Here is a 19,996-nt window from a genome sequence, read left to right as displayed (position 1 = left end):
GCAATCTGAGGAATGTTAGCTCAGTGATAGCAGAAATATCATGAAGTCAGGAAGCAGGGCTTAAGTCAGATGAAGTTGGAATCTCAAAATGTAAATGCTTCTAGTGTGAAGCTGTAGATCTTTGTGACTGTTGGTGTTTTCTGATACATTGAGTCATTCAAGAGGGTACATATTAGCCTTTAAAAAAATTTTACACAAATATGTTGTTTATATTATATTAACGTAATATTTACATTTCTGTCACATATTGGAGAGTAAATCTTAAACTGAATTTCATTCAACTTTTGCCAAAAATGAGCTTAAGATATTTATTTTATTTATTTAACAGATATTTAACAGATACAGACCAAGGATCATATTACCTATCTGCCTATTTCTGTACTGTATTCCTATTTCTTGAGTTAACAAGAACGTAACCTATCTGGCTCAGCCTACATAAAAATGCTTTTACCAAGGCTTTATTTACTAAGCCATTACCGAGTGTTAATATATGAAATAGCCAGATGAGGAATATTTTTATAATTTCTGCCCAAACTTATGTTGAAGATGTATCATGTCCTTCTTTCGTTATCCTTTATGATCCCATAAACTAGTTTCTCCTTAGAATTTAATGACAGGCAAAGTTTTTCTTTTGATAAATTGGTGTGTATCATAAAAAATTACTATTCTATGAGGCATTGTGTTGTTATTTGTTCCCTGGGTTTTGAGAAGCTCCAAATTTAATGTACAATTGCAATAAATGTCTCAGAGTTCTGGTTAACAGTGTATAGTAGAATTGTACCATATGTTCATTTGACTGAGGGGAATTCCACTCTATGGGTCAACAAAGAAAAGAGAGAAAGAAACAACATTTTTAAAGAGCATGGGTGATTCTATTCTGCATTCCGCTCGATGAGCATATGCCCCAGAGAGGTGAGCATTGGGAGATGTATGAACCTGCTGCTCCCTCATCTGTCTTAGTTTGCAAAGGTTGTCCCTTGAGCGTCTCACAGTGCTGAATATGATTTTAGTGGTTAAAAATAAGTACTTTTTCACACAAACTGTCCTCTAAGTCCAAGCCAACTATTTTATCTAATGCTAAACCAAAGCACCAAAAATCTATTTTTCTCTGTGCTAGATTGTTTGCGAAAAGGCCTCCATTATTTCTCTCCCCATATCTACTCCACCTTGAGTAGTCACCTCCCATACTGACTCTGCCCTTGGCCATGTGACTATCTTTGGCCTGTGCAACAATAGCAAGGGTAAAGCACTGAGAGACGTGAATGTGTTGTGCACTAGGGCCTGCTTTCTCTTCCTGCTCTTGGAATCCTGGGAACTATAGGAATAAACCCAAATTGTGTTGTTGAAGAGGCTACATGGAAGGGAACTGAAGTGCCTTGGCTGATAGCCTGCAAGTGTCCGGAAATGTGAGTGAGGCCATCCTAGACATCGAGGCCAGAATTTTGCCCAACCAACCTACAGAATCATGAGAAATAGTACATTTTTATTGTTTTTATGCTACTAATTATGGATTGGGGTTTTTTGGTTGTGGTGGTTCTCATCAGAAGCTAACTGATATAACTTCCAGTGCTGCTGGACATTTCTGCCGATGCTCTGTTGGACTTCCCCAGAGACAGTGTGTCAGTCGCCATTGTGGCCGTGTCTTCTGTGGAATATCCAAGGCTACTTTTGACTATATTCAGTGTTTGCCATATGTGCTGGTGTGAGAGCCAACCCCTGCATAAGCTTTGGTTCCACTCTGTGTCTTTCCTGACTTTTGGTTTCTGATTTCTCCTGTTACTTTTAATTCTCATGTGTATATTGTTTACATATATATTATATATGTATTCTTTAATACATGTATTTCTTAAGTTTCTTTTATTGAGAATAAATTCAGATAACATAAAATTTACCATTTGAACCATTTTAAAGAGTACAATCCAGTGGTTTTTAGTATATTTTCAGTGTCGTGCAACCATCACCACTATCTAATTCTAAAAGATTTCTGTCACTCCAAAAAAAAACCCATACTCCTCAATTCTTCCCTCATCCCATCCAAATAGTAATCTACTTTCTGTCCATATGGATTTGCCTCTACTGGACATTTCATATAAATGGAATCAACACGACATGTGGCATTTTGTGTCTGGCTTCTTTTCTTAGTATAATGTTTTCAAAGTTCATCCACATTGTACTGTGTATCAGTACTTCATTCCTTTTTATGGTGGAATAACATTCCATTGTATGGATATATGTATCCGTTTATCAGTTGATGGACATTTGGGTTGTTTATACTTTTTGGCTATTATGAGTAATACTACTTTGAGCATTTGTGTACAAGTTTTTATGTTTTCAGTTCTCTTGGGCGTATACTTAGGAGTGGAAATGCTGAGTCATATGTTAACTCTATGTTTAACTTTTGAGGAACTACCAAACTGTTTTTCACAGTGGCTGCACTATTTTACGTTCCTGCCAGCAATCTATGAGGGTTCCGATTTCTCCACATTCTTGCCAGTACTTCTTATTTTTCATTTTTTTTTGATTATAGCCATCCTAGTGCGTGTGAAGTAGTATCTCATTGTGGTTTTGATTTACATTTTCCTGATGACTAATAACTTTGAGAATCTTTTCATGTGTTTATTGGCCATTTGTACATCTTCTTTGGAGAAATGTCTGTTTTAGTCCTTCAACCATTTTTAAATTTTATTTTTTATTGTTCAATTGTAAATATTCTTTATATATTCTGGATACTAGACACTTATCAGATATATCAGTTGCAAATATTTTCTCCCATTCTGTGGGTTGTCTTTCCATTTTTTTGATAGCGTCTTTCGACATACAAAAGTTTTTAAGTTGATAAAGTCCAATTTATCTATTTTTTTTGTTGTTGCTTATGCTCTTGGTGTCATGTTTTTTTTTGTTTGTTTGTTTTTTTGTGAGGAAGATCAGCCCTGAGCTAACATCCGTGCTAATCCTCCTCTTTTTGCTGAGGAAGACCGGCTCTGAGCTAACATCTGTCGCCAATCCTCCTCCTTTTTTTTTTTTGCCCCAAAGCCCCAGTAGATAGTTGTATGTCGTAGTTGTACATCCTTCTAGTTGCTGTATGTGGGACTCGGCCTCAGCATGGCCAGAGAAACGGTGCGTTGATGCGCGCCAGGGATCCGAACCTGGGCCGCCAGTAGCAGAGCGCGCACACTTAACTGCTAAGCCACGGGGCCGGCCCCAGCTATCGTTTCTTAAACATGACGCCAAGGGGCCAGCCCTGGCAATGGTTTCTTAAACATGATGCCAAGGGGCCGGCCCTGGCAATGGTTTCTTAAACATGATGCCAAGGGGCTGGCCTCAGCAATGGTTTCTTAAACATGACACCAAGGGGCTGGCCCCGGCAATGGTTTCTTAAACATGACACCAAGGGGCCTATCTGCTGGGGCTTTGGGGAAAAAAAAAAAAGGAGGACGATTGGCGATACATGTTGGCTCAGAGCTGGGTCTTCCTCAGCAAAAAGAGGGATATTAGCATGGATGTTAGCTCAGGGCTGATCTTACACACACGCACACACACACACACACACACACACACACACACACACAAATAAAGAAAGAAAGAAAGAAACCATTGCCTAATCTAAAGTCACAAAATTTTACAGCTATGTTTCCTTCTAAGAGTTTTATAATTTTAGTTCTTACATTAAGTCTTTGATCCATTTTGAGATCATTTTTTGTGTATGATGTGAAGTAGGGGTCCAAATTCATTCATATCCATTTGTCCCAGCACCATTTATTGGAAAGGCTATTTTTCCTTATAGAATGGTCTTGGTAGCCCTGTCAAAAATCAGCTGACCATGGATGTGTGGGTTTATTTCTGGACTCTTAATTCTATATCATTGATCTATGCATCTGTCCTTATGTAGTGCCACACTGTTTAGATTACTATAATATTGTAGTAAGGGAATGTGAAATTGGGAGTGTGAGTCCTCCGACTTTGTTCTTTTTTTTCCAGATTGATTTGACTATTCAGCACTACTGTATGAATTTAAAGATCAGCTTGTCCGTTTCTATAAAAAACAAAAAAAGACAGTTGGATCTTTGATAGAGATTGCATTGAATCTGTAGATCCATATGGAAAGTATTGCCATTTTAGAAATATTAAGTCTTTCAATCCATGAATACAGATGTCTTTGCATTTATTTAGGTCTTCTTTAATTTCTTTCAACAATATTTTGTACTTTTCAGTGCATAAATCTTGTACTTTCTTAGTTAAATTTGTTCATTTATTTTTATTGTAAGATTTCTCAGTTTCTTTCCGGATGTATACTTGGTATAAATTATAAATCAATAAAAATAAATGTTTTACATGTATCTCTTTAGCTGCTTAATGTAGCCAGACTTTTACTCTAGAAGTCTGGGAGTAAGGACGCTAGATTTCTAGTTTCAAAACTAGTATTATTATTATTATTTCTGTTACATTCTCTTTGCTTTTATTTATTCATTTATAAAATGGCACCTGCCAAGGTATCATATACTCCTGCACATTTTAATTTCTTGGTGATTAATAGTAATACCATGTAAATTAAATTAAAATGACAACACTGATAGAAAACACTTACATGGTACTTATGTGCCAGGTACTGTTCTGAGTGTTTTATGTGTATTAACGTATTTAATGAAATTAAATACTGAGTGGGGTGCAGTTTTAAAAGTTAAAGGACTATGTGATTGTGCATGTGTGTGAAACCTTACCTTTTGAGTGACATTAGGAAAAAACCCCATAATTTTAATGTAATGTTCTCGAAAAATAGCTATGGCGAGTAGTTAATTTTTAAAAATTTAGATATTGATAATAGCATTAATGAAGGGAGGTAATATTTGTCAACTCAGCTTTTTTGGATTTAAATTTTTTCGTCTCTCAATTGAGAGGTTTGGACCCAATGATCTCTAATTATTAGTGTCCATCTCTCATTTTCTGTAATTAAATGACCTGGATACAATACGTCCCTGTCCTCCGTGTAGTAGTTGAGAAGAGGAATTTTGCAGGAGAAGGCTCTTTAAGGCATCAGATCAAAACCGCGTTGGAGTGTAGGCTCCATGAAGGCAGAGCCTGTGTTTGCCATGGCACTGTTGTATCCTGTCACAGTGCCTGATGTAGAGTAGATTTTACATAAACATTGTTTGGTTGAAAAATGAATGAACAAATAAACACAAGGCTGGAAAGGAATCATTTTGGGTTTTGATTTCTTTTTAATAGTGGAAATAGCATTCTCTCCTTTGGGAATATATATGTGCATTTGGATGAGAGTTGGGGAGAGGCAGGATTATTGAAATAGGATATATTTTAATTAATGGAAGCTGTTTTTAGTGTTAGTTTTTCTTCAAACTCACCTTTCGTGACACTGAGCCCTTGGTCTGCAATGTGCCCCTGCTCCACCATCTTCCGTGGGTAGACTAACTCAGCCTTTAGCCCAGCTCAGACATCATCTTCTCTAATCTTTCCACCTCCCATCTCCAGACTGAGTTGAGGCTTGTATCCGTCTATGGAATAGCACTTAACGGCATAGTAATGAAATTGTTAGCCTCTGTCATATCTGTCTGCTCTCCTAGGCTGTGGCCACTTGTTGGCTCTGTCTTGTGCTTTATCTTGTGTCCCAGAGCCTGATAACGTACCTGGCAGTTAGCAGATGCTTGGTTAACAGTTGTTGAATATGTCAGTGTGTATCCGTTGAGAACAAAGGTGTGGCAACGACCAACTGACCAGTTGCTTTCCTGGGCATCTGCTATGTGTAACAAACTTGACGTGCGTTTTCTGATTTACGCCTCTTGATACTCTTTTAAGGTTGATATCATTATCCTTATTTTGCGGGTAAGGAAATAGTCTTAAAGGAGTTAAGTAACTGGCATAAATACAGCTAATAAATGGTAAAGCTAAGATTTAGACCAGGTCAATCAGACTCAAAAGTTCGGATTCCTTCCACTAAATCGTGCTGCTTAGCCAGAAGTTCCAGTGTCATTAATTGGTAAAATAAGATAATGGAGGGTGACATAGGGAGAGAAATCTTTAGGATAATGTTTAAAGAACCATTGTTTATGTCTTCTCCAACTCTGTCAGGAGACAAATTAAAATTTTCGTATTTTAATATATCAAAACGTATAGGCCTGCCTTCTAGATGGTTGAATTTTTTGTATTTAAGACAGTAGTAGTAAGGATAACAAGTGGGTTTCTAGAAAGTCAAGCTATGTAGAATTTAAGGGCTGAAGACTACATTAGAGATATCAGCTTCAGCATGTTACTCTTACAGATGACATCACAGGGCCCTCAGAGTTTGTGAGTTTTGCTCTCAGTTGCATTGTTGGTTAAGGGCAGAGAAGATTCTTCTATACCATGAGGCTCACTTTTGTATATTCACAGGGGATTTGAAATAGTGGTGGACAAAGACCTGTCACATTAAAGAAATGAGAGCAGGAGAGCTTGGTGGAAACACCATCATTTCACACATCAGAGATGTGCGAGACTCTGGCCTGGGCCTCTGAGATGAGGAAGCTCTGAGCTGCCAGCCCCTTCAGAAAAGAAGAACCTCTTGCATAGGACAGAACTAATCCTCAGGAGCATCTTGGGGAAAAAAATCCTGTTGTTTGTTAATTTATGATTCTAAGACCCTGCTGATTTAAAATGCAGATACTTTTGAAATAGGAGGTTTTTCTTCAAGTCTGTCTAGTGACAATAAGAGAAGCTAAAAATGGTGAAGGGTCTAAAGTAGATGCTCCCGTTGCCTTTGAGGTTTGGCTTCTGAAGTAAATGCCATCAAGGCTTAAATAAGGTGAAATCCTTAAGTCATCTAATACTACTTATTGAATACCTCTTGTGTTTCAGACAGTATACTAGTTACTAGATCATGCTAAATATTGTACTTTCTTTTGATTTGTGTAAGACAGAGTATTCAGAGGGAAAAGAAATACTTGGAAATATGCTTTTGAGAAATTGCTGTGGAACAGAATGGAGATTTATACATATGTATAACATATGTATATGCACATATACATTCACATATTAACTAATTTATTCTGTTGTGGTTATCTAAATATTAATATCATTTGTTTAATTAAATTTGATTTTCAGAGTTTCACATGGCACTGAAAAAAAATGGGCATTGATTTATTTTATAGAATATGGTTTCTCAAATCATGGAATCTTAAGGTTCATTGAAATATGTGATCGTCTGTTGGCAAAACATGATATTGAGATTTAATGCTTAGGTATCACCCCAAAAGGAGAAGTGTCTAGCTTTTCTGTGTTTTGGAGAAGGAACTAAAAAGTAGTAGAGTGATGGTGAAGGGAAAGTTTTGTAAAATACCAGATTTTTGTTCAAACCTTTGAAAAATTCTGGAAGCTCTGTGAAACCATTCCTCAGTTCAGATGGCCTGGATCCCAACATCATTTACTTGTTTCTTTCTAAAGGTTTATCCCATGTGTACTGAATAAATGTTTTTCTCTGTGGGAATGTATTTTTGATTCTATAATTTAACCCAAATGGAAAAATTATTCTAGTTAAAGTTTATTTTAATTTCAGCTTATACTTGGAATGCATCTGGTCTATAAAGTGAGGAATATGTGTAATTAAAAGAGTCATTCTTCTATAACTAAGGCTATTGCTTTTCTGTTTAACTACTTCTTTTCTATACTAACAAAATACTCAAAATTAAAACTCATGGTGGAGAGCCACTATAAAACTTCTGAAAATGACATGGTGAACATGTGTCATTTTTTACTTTTATTTCCTATTTACAATTCTGATTAAACTCAAACAACTTTTGAGAAAGAATTTTCATGTGCATTACATAAGGAAGTGATTATAAAGACTAAAACATTAACATCTACTTTTATTTATGTGTTGATGTATCTCTAGTCATCTGTCAAAATTCTGTCATATGTCCTTTCCTCATTGAAGTGGTCCATGATACTTTAAAGAGTATTAATTGTTTCCTCTTTAGTGATCACATATTAGTGATTTCTAGGGGCTATTAGTGTTCCAAAACACTTGGCCCATACCACTTTTGTAGCCCTTAACAGATTGTATTGTAGCTGTTTTTTTTTTTTTAAAGATTTTATTTATTTATTTTTTCCCCCCAAAGCCCCAGTAGATAGTTGTATGTCACAGCTGCACATGCTTCCAGTTGCTGTATGTGGGACGCGGCCATGGGGCCGGAGAAGCGGTGCGTCGGCGCGCGTCCGGGATCCGAACCCGGGCCGCCAGCAGCAGAGCGCGCGCACTTAACCGCTAAGCCACGGGGCTAGCCCTGTAGCGCTCTGTTTTTAGGTCACTTTTTCCCATGCCTCCCTAGAGAAAAGATTATGTCTTGTTCATCTTTGTAACCACCTCAATGCCGCATGCATAGTTCTTTATACATCATGCCTATGCAGTAAATGTCGGAATGAATGATTACATGAATATCTGAAACTATTCCTGTGGATAAATTGGCTCATGAACTGGAAATGGTGAAAAGATGGATGAGTGAAGAAGAGGAAACGTTTAACAGAAGGAAGAAGGTTGACAGGGATTAGAGAGGAATGAAATGAAAATGGGGTGGTTAAGAAGGAGATAATGTATTTTATGTCCCAGTTATCTATTGCTATGTAGCAAACCACCCTAAGCTTAAAGGCACACAACCACCACCATTTTATCACACTCATGGATTCTGTAGGTTAAGAATTGCACAGCACAGTGGGAATGTCTTGTGTCTACTCCGCAAAGTTGTTGCTCTTTTCTTGGAAAACTTGATAACTGGGAGTGACTCGGGTGACTTGAGGCTAGAATCATCTGAAAGTTCTCTGATAGATGTGTCTGGCTCCTGGGCTGGGATGATTTGAAGGCTGGGCTCCACTGGAATTCTGTTCTAGAACATCTATATGTGGCTTCTCCATTTGGTGGGAGCTTCTCTCAGTATGGTGGCTAGAGGGACAGTATGGTGATTCCGAGAGGAACTGTCCAAAGAGTTGAGAAGTGTGAAAGAACCAGGCTGGAGCTATTTGGCCTTTTCTCGCCTAGCCTCAGAGGTCACATAGTATCCCTTCTGCTGTACGGTATTAGTCGAAGGAGTCAAAAGCCCACTCAAATTCAAGGGAAGGAGATGCAGCAGACCTTGACTTTTAATGGGAGGAGTGTCAATAAATTTGCATCCATTTTAAAAACAGCAGCATTACATGTCACAAGGAGGTCAGATAATGACAGTGATGGGTGGAGCAAAGAACAGGAAAGTATGTTATCCATTACTTCATTAGAGATAGGACATATGAAAAAGGTCACTGGACATTTTCCAAGCAGTGATTAGATCATAGCTTATATTTATAATAGTTTTTGAATGTAGTTTATAATTTTTATTTGTTATGAGTGATACATGAAAATGTTTTCTAAGGAATTAGTATTTTTATCAGTTTATTTTTTTCCTCTTAGAGATCAAGTGTATAACAGTTGGCATTTCAGTTTTGTAAATTCTTCATCAGCTGAGTCCCACAAGCCTTGAAAGTAAGGGTAACCAGTTTTCTTGTCTAATTTGCCTTCTTGTTTTAGTATGCTCTGTAGTTTCAGTTGTGCTGCCCACCTTGGGTGATCTTTTCAATGATTCTTTTATTAAAAAACTGTAATTTGAATATATATGCACTTTACATGACTGGCGCTTTGTTAATTTGTACAGAATTTTCCTGTTATCGTGCTGTAGACTTGACAAGCAAACTTCTGTTTCCATAACATTTGAACAGGGGAAAGGAAAGGAAATAGAGGGAAGAGAGGAGTTATAACAAGGACAGATGTTGCCTAGACTGTGGTTTTATTGTTGGCTGCTAGAAACCACATATTCCTGTTTGTTGGAGAAGAGATAGTGTCACGTTACATTATCATGAGGCTCGCCTGACTCAGGAATCCTTGGAATCATAGGAAGAGCTTTTGTGATGAGCTAGGTAGGGTGGTAATAAGAGGAAGGAGAGCCCACCCACTTTTTTCTACTCTTATTTGTTTGCCTTGGCTCTTTTTTTCCCCCTCTCTCTCCTTTCTCTTCCTCCTTTCCTCTTTTTCTCTTCTCTTTCTTACCAGTTCCAAAAGGTTAGATGACAGGGACGTGGAAAACCATGCTACTCCCTTGAATGTATTTTAAAAACTTTTTATTATGGAGAATTTCAAACATAAAACAAAAATAGGATAGGATAGTGAACCCCTTGTATCCATCACTCAGCTTCAATAGTTATCAACTGAAGAACAATTTTATTTCGTCTATACTCCCACATACCTCTTACCAGATTATGAAGCAAATCACAGACATTATTTTATCTGTAAATTTTTCGATATGTATATCTAAAAGATAAGAACTCTTAAAAATACAATCACAGTACCATCATCACACTCCAAAAAACTCCAAAACAACCTAACACTCTCTTAGTATCATCAGATCTTAATATCATCAAACGAATCTTATCAACAAACCTTAATATCATCATTATCCAGTTGTCACAGTTGTCTCATGCATTTCAACTGGTTAAGATGTCTCTTAAGACTTTTAACATCTATTGGATCCTCTTCAATCTCTCTCCATTTTTTTTTTTTTTAAGTTTATTTATTTATTTATCCCCCCAAAGCCCCAGTAGATAGTTGTACGTCATAGTTGCACACCCTTCTAGTTGCTGTATGTGGGACTCGGCCTCAGCATGGCTGGAGAAGCAGTGCGTCGGTGCGCGCCTGGGATCTGAACCCAGGCCACCAGCATCAGAGCGCGTGCACCAAACCACTAAGCCACGGGGCCGGCCCATCTCTCTCCATTTTTGTTCTTGAAATTTTTTGTTAAAGAGACTTTCTCATTCTGTAAAAAAATTGAATGTAACAATGACTTGGATTCTTTATTCCTACTTTAAAAATAAGAAAAGACAGGCTGGCCCCGTGGCTTAGCGGTTAGGTGCACGTGCTACGCTGCTGGCCGCCCGGGTTCGGATCCCAGGCGCACACCGATGCACCGCTTCTCCGGCCATGCTGAGGCCGCGTCCCACATACAGCAACTAGAAGGATGTGCAGCTATGACGTACAACTATCTACTGGGGCTTTGGGGGAAAAAATAAATAAATAAGTAAAATTTAAAAATAAGTAAAGAATATGTTGACATAGATGAATGGCTCTCATTAAGAATAATTTAGAGGGGCCGGCCCCGTGGCTTGGTTAAGTTTGGTGCACTCTGCTTCGGCGGCCTGGGTTTCACGGGTTTGGATCTTGGGTAGGGACTTACACCACTCATCAGCCATGCTGTGGCAGCAACCACATACAAAATAGAGGAAGATTGGCACAATATTAGCTTGGGGCTAATCTTCCTCAAGCAAAAAAAGAGGAAGATTGGCAACAGATGTTAGCTCAGAGCAAATCTTCTTCACCAAAAAAAAAAAAAAAACAGAATACTATAGCCAAGGAACACATATTGGTATTTGATTATTTTCTGTATAATTTCCAAATTACTTTTCTTTATTCTCATGTTTTCTCCTATTAAAAGGTGCTGAAAATCACTTTACCCACTTGAGAAGCTTGTTATTCATGCCTTGCTTTCACTAGTTATTGTTTCTGTCTGAGGTAGCAGGAAGCAGAAAGAGAAATATTTGTTTTATATCAGAAATTCCCTCATCTGAGGAGGATTAGTGCTAGAATATCGTCACTTAAAGTGGATCCACTTAAATTTCATAGTAAGTAGTAAAAGAAAAAAAAACCCAATATGATTCAGATTTTATCCTGAAAAATAAAGGATTTTTATTTTATCTCATATTTGGTACCATTTAGATTATAATAGCTAACTCTTAGAACAAAGAGTAAATCAAATATTAATTGTTTTCTTGGGATAATTTTTCTGATGAAAATGCATGATAAAAAATTTGACTTCACTTTACATTTGAATTTTTCAGCGCAGTTCTAAAGAGGGTAATTTTTTTCAAAAGCGTTGTTAGAAAGCTTTATCAGTTTTTGCAAGGGTGTAACTATTATGTGGAATAAAGGTTAAGCCACTATAACAAAGAAACCATTGTATGTAATTTCTAAAATAAGATAGAAGTATATTTCTCTCCCACAAAGTAGATTAGCTGATCTAGGCTGGTGGGGCAGCTCTGCTCCATGAAGTCATTCAAGGACCAGTTTCTAGTTCTGTCTTTTTCCTCCCCACTCCTTAGGGTGATGACTTGAATGCATAAGGAAAGTTGAGTCTACCATGTGCATTTTCCGGCTGGTAGGAAGGTGAAAAATGCCCTAAATCCAGGGAAAGGAGCTTGTCTTTAAGTTGAAGATGGCCTGCATACCACTTCTGTACACGTCCGCTTTGGCTTTAACTTAGATGGCCACACCTAACTGCAAAGAAGGCTAGGAATGATTGTCTCTAGCCCATACGTCCAGGATGAAGGGTGGAATGGATTGGTGTGGGGAGAGGGGAAGGGTGGGGGAGGGAGCAAAAAGCAGTCTGCTACAGGGTATCTTAACATTTTAATTGTAAATCATTCTATATTCTGTTTTGACACTTCTATTGTTATTTTATCTTATTTATTTTTACTAGCTAACTAACTACAAGATCTTATTTACCAGTGGCATTGAGTGTGATTGGAGCAGTTCTCCAGTATCACTCTTTGACTTCTTGAAAACCCTCATCTTTTGAATATTTGATATTTCGTTTTCAACTGTATTTTTTTTTTAATTTAATTTTATTTTTTCCCCCAAAGCCCCAGTAGATAGTTGTATGTCATAGCTGCACATCCTTCTAGTTGCTGTACGTGGGACTCGGCCTCAGCATGGCCGGAGAAGCGGTGTGTCGGTGCGTGCCCAGGATCTGAACCCGGGCCACCAGCAGCGGAGCGCGCGCACTTAACCGCTAAGCCAAGGAGCCGGCCCTCAACTGTATTGTTGACTCTTGCATTCCTTCATTCAGTGAGAGAAAGTGACCAGCAAAGAAGTAGAACCTAGTAATGTGGAAGGGATATTTGATTGGGGTCTGTATGGTTAGTTGATTAATGAATATTTTTATGATATGATAACTTTTGCTTCTTTCTAGAACCACTTAACTATGAATCTCCTGAATGGTAAATGTATTTGTTGATTCTTGGAAGTATTGCACATGGTTTCTTTTCTAAAACTTCTTTCTCTATCCGTTACTCTTTTTAATCTCTTTTTTTCCTTCCTTTTTACCATCAGGGAGGCCATCAACCCCAATCGTAGCCAAAAACCACAGGTGAGACCTGCAGTGTGAGACCCAAAACTGTCTTAAAGAGTACTTATTAAATCAATGCATAGACCTGTATGCTATGGACACTAAGAAACAACTCTCCTTAGTGCAGCCCTGCCCAGTCTATTTCCAGGTTCGCTTGCCGCCTAGTCCAATCACCCACCATATGGCAGTGGGCTGAGGTGGGGGTACATTACCAGGAGAGATGAGATAAGTCAGCTGGCCTCTGTAACTTTTGCCTTTTGTTCCAAGAAGTCTTCTCTTTTCTCTCTAAATGTTGTTGGTACTCAGTGATAACTTAATGCTTGAATTCTTCACCAGTCCAGCTTCACTAGGTCAGCAGACAAGTACTCAAGACTTTGTAGCCTACTTCATATCAACTGGCTGAAAGGAGAAATAGTTAAGACTTGAAGAAAATAGAGATTATTATTGGGTGCCTTTGTTTAATAGATAAGGAAGACAGAGGGCTACAGTGTTATTTTCTTCTGAGAACTAAAATGTTGGCTAATCCTGGAATAGATCCAATTCATGGTGTTAAATGAGGCAGTCTAGAATGTACCCATTATTCTGACAAGTCAGCCTGGCATTTTTTCTTTTGCTTGTATTTCTGCTACTTAATTCCCCTTTTACAAAAGGAAATTGGAGCTTAAGCTGAGAGTATACATTGCAGAAGAGAGTCTGGTAAGATTTGTTCTTATATGATAGCCATCTGTTTTAGGTAGTTTTGAATTGAAATATAACCTACAGATACTGTTGACAGGCACACAGCATTTGATTTATCAGATAAATGTTGGTCTGATGTTTATCCATGCTAGATTTCTTAAAATTGCAAACAGACACTAACTTTGTCACAAACCTATGATGAGATGTGTAATAGGCAATGTGTTCTGATGTAGAAGTTCTGAAACCGAGGGCTTTAACTGAACTCTACTAACCTTAAAGGGCATTACCAAGTATTAGATTGAATTATGTAGTATTGCTGATTTTGTAGGTAAAATATTGCTGGCTATTGGCAATTTCATATGGCTTAACCTAATAAGATGAGAATTTCAACGTCCTTAAATCTCTTTGATCCTTCCTGTAAGGAGCGTATTCATTCTCTACCCTGATAACTGGGCTGTTCGTTTCTTATTTACTACATCTCTTACCACTATATCATTTGGTAGCTCACAGTCACCTTTGTTTTCGGTCTGTCTCTGACTACCTTTCCTGGTTACTACCTCTGTTCCCTTGATTAAAAATATTATGAAAGGTTGTATAGACTAGGATGGACAGCCCTAGGAGCCACTTACAAAAAAAATTTTTTTTTCCCCAGGCAGAACCTTTCATGATGAAAAAGGTGCTAAGATCTTTTGGCTAAAATTGCCAGACTGTCAAACTGAGAACCACTAGTCTGCTCCTCAGACTTGTAACACTGGACAGAGAATTTAATGTGTTGATGGTTTGGATATCTCATGGGTGAAACAGTGACAGTCTCTGTGATCTACTTCAGAATATGAATGTTCAAAGACTAATGTGTTAAGTTTTCCAAACTTTTAACAATTAGCAGCCAGAGTAAAGAGAATAGTGTTCTTATGTTCAACTCCAGTGAGGCACAGAGAAAAGGGGCTTAAGTTGCAGCTTTGAGTTTTATTTAAAGAAGAGATTTGTAACCCAGAGTTGGTTTCTTTGTGATTCTTATTTCTTCTTCTTTTTCTTTTTTTTTGGTGAAGGAGATTGGCCCTGAGCTAGCATCCATTGTCAATCTTTCTCTTTTGGCTGAGGAAAATTGGCCCTGAGCCAACATCTGTGCCCATCTTCCTCTGTTTTATATATGGGATGCTGCCAAAGCATGGCTTGATGAGCAGTGCATAGGTCCACACCCGAGATATGAACCCGCGAACCCCGGGCCACCGAAGCGGGATGCACAAACTTAACCACTATGCCACCAAGCTGGCTCTGTGATTCTTATTTCTTAATGGTCAGTGATATGTAGTGTGGAGAATGGCTGGCAGGATACGCTGGAATACTCTAAAATTTTATTTCATTTTTGTTTTCTACTTTAGAACATCAAACCTATTATTTCCTTCATTCCGAGAGAGCATTTCCCTTCAGTTTTTGATATTGAGAGGTTGGTATGGCTCTTAGTGATGCCTTGGAAGTCACAGGTTGTCTCCAAGTCTGGAGATTGAATCCAGTTGCTTTTAGCAGTCTCCTTAAACTAGGAGGTTGAAAGTGGCCTGTCATCATGCCTTTCCTTCAGTTCTCCCTTCCCTTCCACTAGATAGGCCCTGTAGTATAGTGGTTAATAGTGTAGGCGCTGCAGTTAGACTGCCTGTATTCAAACCTGACTCTTATTCTTACTGTGTGACTTGTAAAATATAGACAGTAATAGTACCTACTTCAGGTTTGTTGAATTAAATGATTTGCTACATCTAAAGTGCTTAATGCTTAGAACAGTGCCAACATATAGCAAAATAGTAAAAGCTTGATAATGATAATGATAATTTTTATTATTTTTCTTTATAAATAGTAATTCTATAGGGATCTTTCCTGATTCTCCTGTGGTCTACTTATCCCTCTGGATTTCATTGATCTTGTCAAAAGGGTATTGGTTTGACCTTTCAGGACAACGTTGTTTACTTTTAGGGAAATCTACTCTCAGCCTCCTCCTCTGTGTTGGTTTAGTTTTCACAGTGTTTGGCAGATATATGTGTTTCATAGTTCATATTTTGGGGTTGAAGGCCATCTTTTTGTTTCATTGAAGATGGGATTATGGTTTTCATGTTTTAATAGAGTTTAGGGGAGGAGAGTAGAGAACATACACCTTTACACTGCCATCTTCCAAGAAATTTCTGATTCTCAGAGGCAGCCACTTTTATTTTTTAAAACCGTCGTAGGATGGTCAATCTCTAAGTAACACACTGATGTTGCCACTTCTTGCTTTTTTGATTTTAGGTCTGACCTGTTCACTTCCTACTACCCCTGCGGAGGCTATAGCTCTCTTTCACAACATGCTTCCCACCCACACACAAGCACATTTCCTGCACTTACTTACCCCCAATATATTTACATTAGTAGTAAGATGTAAAGATTAGTAGTAAAGGTTATTTATTGTTTACCTTATTATGATGTCGTAGATCTTATTTTTGGCTGAACTCGGTGGTATACTGTGATTATCTTTCTTGCACAATTTTTTGTTTTCCCCGGAATTAATTGATTTTTTTTTTAAGTTGGCTAAGTTTTACTAATTTATTGTAAATCTCCTCCCAATACCTTTAGTTTCATCTCCTGGAAGAATTCTTCCCAAGAACCTTCTAATTTGGCCCAGTTGCTCTCTCAGCCCACTGCTCAATGTCATTTTAGGATTTCCCTTCACCGTCTCTGGGAGATTCTCCTTACATCTCTTTTGTGTTGGAACTCTTGTTTCCTGGATTCTGTATTTTGTAGTTTACTGCTTTGTTTTGGTAGAGTACATCCTCAAGTACCTTTTTGACAAGGGTGAATAGGAGATAAAATTTTTAAAGCCTTGCATTTTTGAAAAATGTCTTTATTCTGTCACTGTATTCATTGATCATTTAGCTGAGTGTAAAATTTTAGATTAGAAATCAATTTCCTTTGGGATTTTTCTCCATTATCTTCTGGCTTTTCACTATTGCCATTGATGACTGCCATTCTGAATTTTGATCCTTTCTAAGAAACTTACTTTTAAGCTTGCTGAATCTTCTGCTTGTCCCCATGGTTTTGAAATTTTACGAGATGTGCCTTGATTTGGTTCTGTTTCAAGTGGGAAATAAGCTTCAGTTTGGGGAAATTTTCCTAAATTGCTTCTTTGGTTGTTTTCTCTCTGTCTGCTTTGTTTTCTCCTTTTAGAATGCCTATTTTTCAGATGCTGAACTTTCTGGGTGGGTCCTCTAATTTTGTTATATTTCCTCTCCAATTTTTGTTTTTTGACTTTGTTTTATTATGTGAGAGATTTCCTAACTTTATATTCTAACTCTTCTATTGAGTTTTTCATTTCTGCTATCTTATTTTTTCCAATGCTTCTCTTTTTTGGTTCTCTGCTTTTTATTTTGGCTGTATCCTGACCTTGTTTTGTGCATTGCACTATCTTCTCTTAATCCTGTGATTTTGAGTCTTCTTTTTTAAAGCATTTTGTTTTCTCTGCATAGTCTTTGTTTCCTCCAAGTTGCTTTTTTCCCACTTGTTGTTTGACCTTGAATTCCTATTAGAACCTTTTCTCAGTTGTCTGGTGATCCTTGGCTTTCTCTCATTTATGAGAGAGAGGCTCCAAAAAGTCAATTGCAAGCTTTGTGCATGTGGATGGAATTTGCTGACTGTGGGCTTTACTGTAGGGAAATCTGTTTGGGCCATTTCTGTTCAGGAAATTTCCTATGTCTGTATATTTATATCTTTTCTCTTAGTGTAGTCCTTATCCAGTGTCCTGGAGCCAGGTGGGAGAGGAGAGCTGAGTCATGTCAACATTGAGTATATACTCTTGTACAGTTTCACTGTACAGTCTTGTACCAAGCAAGTACCATCTTGAGCCTCAATTATTCATTGTTTCTCCTGGTATAGAGACACTCTGTTTTATAGCCTTTAAATAATAAACCTCTGTTTTTCTGCCAGGGTTGGGGAGAGTTAGTCACCTAGCTATATAGCATGGGAGAGGGGATTTGGGGAGTCTGGTCTTTTTGTTTTGTTTTGTTTTTTGCTGAGGAAGATTAACCCTGAGCTAACATCTGTGCCCGTCTTCCTCCGCTTTGTATGTGGGTGGCCGCCACAGCATGGCTGACGAGTGGTGTAGGTCTGAGTGGTGCTGGGGGTCTGAACCTGCTAATCTGGGTCGCAGAAGTGGAGTATGCAGAACTCAACCACGAATGCCAGGGGCCGGCCCCAAGAGGAGTCTGTTTCTTAAACAGAACTGCAAACAATTCTTTTGCGTTAAGTCCTTCTTCACCACCACTTTTAGAGATACCAGGGTCTGCTGATTCCTGAGCTATTTGGAGGTTTTGCAGCATAAATTGGGTTGTTTCAAGATTTCCTCCCAGCTGGACCTAACACATGTTTATTTGCTTTCCACTTTCTAAAATTGTGTTATCTCCTGTCCTGTTTTCTATTTCCTTGAGAGTTAATTCCTTAATGACAACAACAGCAACAACAATAAAGATCTGATTTTAATAAGATTTCAGGAAGGAGCCAATGCTCAAGTGTCCATTGAACCCTCCATCTTTAGCTGGAAGTCTACATGAGGAGAATTTTCCTTCATTTGTATCTCTGTGAACTTTAATTGTTTTCTTTGGCCAGGATTTTCCTTTGACCAATGAATTATTAAAACATCAATAAAATTTTAATTGTATGGAATGGTGGAGAGAGCCCTTCACTTGGAACCAGGAGAGTTTTTTTCTAGACATTGGGCAAGTCACTAAACTTTCTAAACATCAGCTTCTTAATCTGTAAAATGAGTGAGATAGATTGGCTGATGGCTAAGATTCCTTTCCACTCAATGGTGTGATTCTGTATAAGACTATTAATCTCTCGTGTAAATCAAATAAGGTTATTTTTTTTCAATGCGTTCAACGTGAAATATTTTCCTGTCCCTGATGTTGAGACCTTTTGCTTCTAGAACTGCAGATGAGCCACGCCCCACTTATCCTCCTGGGTCTTCCAAAAGTCTACCTTTCATTTGGTAGCTTGGTATTACCCACTGGCTTGGGAACTACATATTTGCATATGGCCTGTCTCCAGGGCATAGCTTGCTTTTCCCTTACAAGACATTCTTGTAAGTTGTCATTTTCACCCTGCATTGAAAATATGTTGCGGAAAGATGAAAAGATGATTTCCAAAAAAGTGGCATTTACACATCCACAGTTTCTCAGAAAAAAAAAGATGGAATACCAAAATTTTAATTTAGAATAAGGAGGACGAACTTAGATGCAAAGGAACAAGAGTTTTTCTCTGACTTCTCAGCTTTGGATAACTAATGAATTAATTGGGTTTGATATCTGGTTGCTTATTGAGAGGCTGCCGTAAACAGGGTATAAAGAATTGTGTGTAGGAGCCCAATCTCTTCCTTTAAGATAGTGGCTCTCAATTCTATCTGCACATTAAATCATGATGCCCTGGGCCTCACCCCAGACCAATTGAATCAAAGTATCTAGGTGTGGGTTCTGGACATTGCATCAAAAAAAAAATCCCCCTACGTGATTTTAATGTGCACGTAAGGTTGTGAACTATTTCTTTAGAAGCTTGAAATCTAGGTGAGAAGTTAGAATATTTGCATCAGTTGCTATAGAACATGAAAGACAATGATGAACTATATGATGGGTGATACAGAGATTGTGGATACAGGAATTGGAAGGTTTTTAATTAACTGGAACAATTAGGAAAGGCTTCATGAAGAAGGTGAGTTTTAAGCTAGTAGAGTTTTCATAGGTGGAGAGAGGGGACTCTCTAGGCCAGGGAATGAATGCTGACTATTTTGACTGGGATGTGGAGTGTTTGGGGAGCAGTGGAAGTACAGATTGGATATTAGGTTGCAGCCAGATTTTGGACCATCTCCAGTGTCAAACTAAGGAGTTTTGGCTTTGTCCTGCAGGTCATGGGGAGGCTTTGATGAGGCATTATTGAGGACTTCTGATGAATGAAATGGCTTAATGGAAGTGGTCTCTTTGAAGATTGACCCAATGGGAATGAGGGGTTATGTAGTTTGAATAAAATGAGCCTGGGGAAAGGAAGACCAGTTGGAAAGCTACTATCATGTGCCAGATGGTAATGCCCTGAGCTAGGAAAACAGCAATGGAATTTTAAAAATAAAGATA

At 38.1% G+C, this 19,996-nt stretch overlaps 1 protein-coding gene across 6 annotated transcripts in view; it reads left to right on the top strand.

The window, feature by feature from the left end:
* The window catches only part of TEC (tec protein tyrosine kinase), a 137,246-nt gene that overhangs the window by 20,538 nt on the left and 96,712 nt on the right, over positions 1–19,996 (top strand). The window contains exons 1-2 of one of the 6 annotated variants that reach the window (XM_058547013.1): positions 9,460–9,493; positions 13,166–13,202. The exons of 4 other annotated variants lie outside the window; for them this stretch is intronic. The gene's annotated coding sequence lies outside the window, so the exon portion shown is untranslated. Of the gene's footprint in view, positions 1–9,459; positions 9,494–13,144; positions 13,203–19,996 lie in introns of those variants that run through there. One more of the 6 variants, XM_058547012.1, reaches the window with a different exon arrangement.

This window comes from Diceros bicornis, chromosome 8 (assembly GCF_020826845.1).
Source record: "Diceros bicornis minor isolate mBicDic1 chromosome 8, mDicBic1.mat.cur, whole genome shotgun sequence".
NCBI classification, from domain to species: Eukaryota; Metazoa; Chordata; class Mammalia; order Perissodactyla; family Rhinocerotidae; genus Diceros; species Diceros bicornis.
The sequence above is the reverse complement of the archived record's forward strand: the minus strand, read 5'-3'. Positions and strand labels throughout refer to the sequence as shown.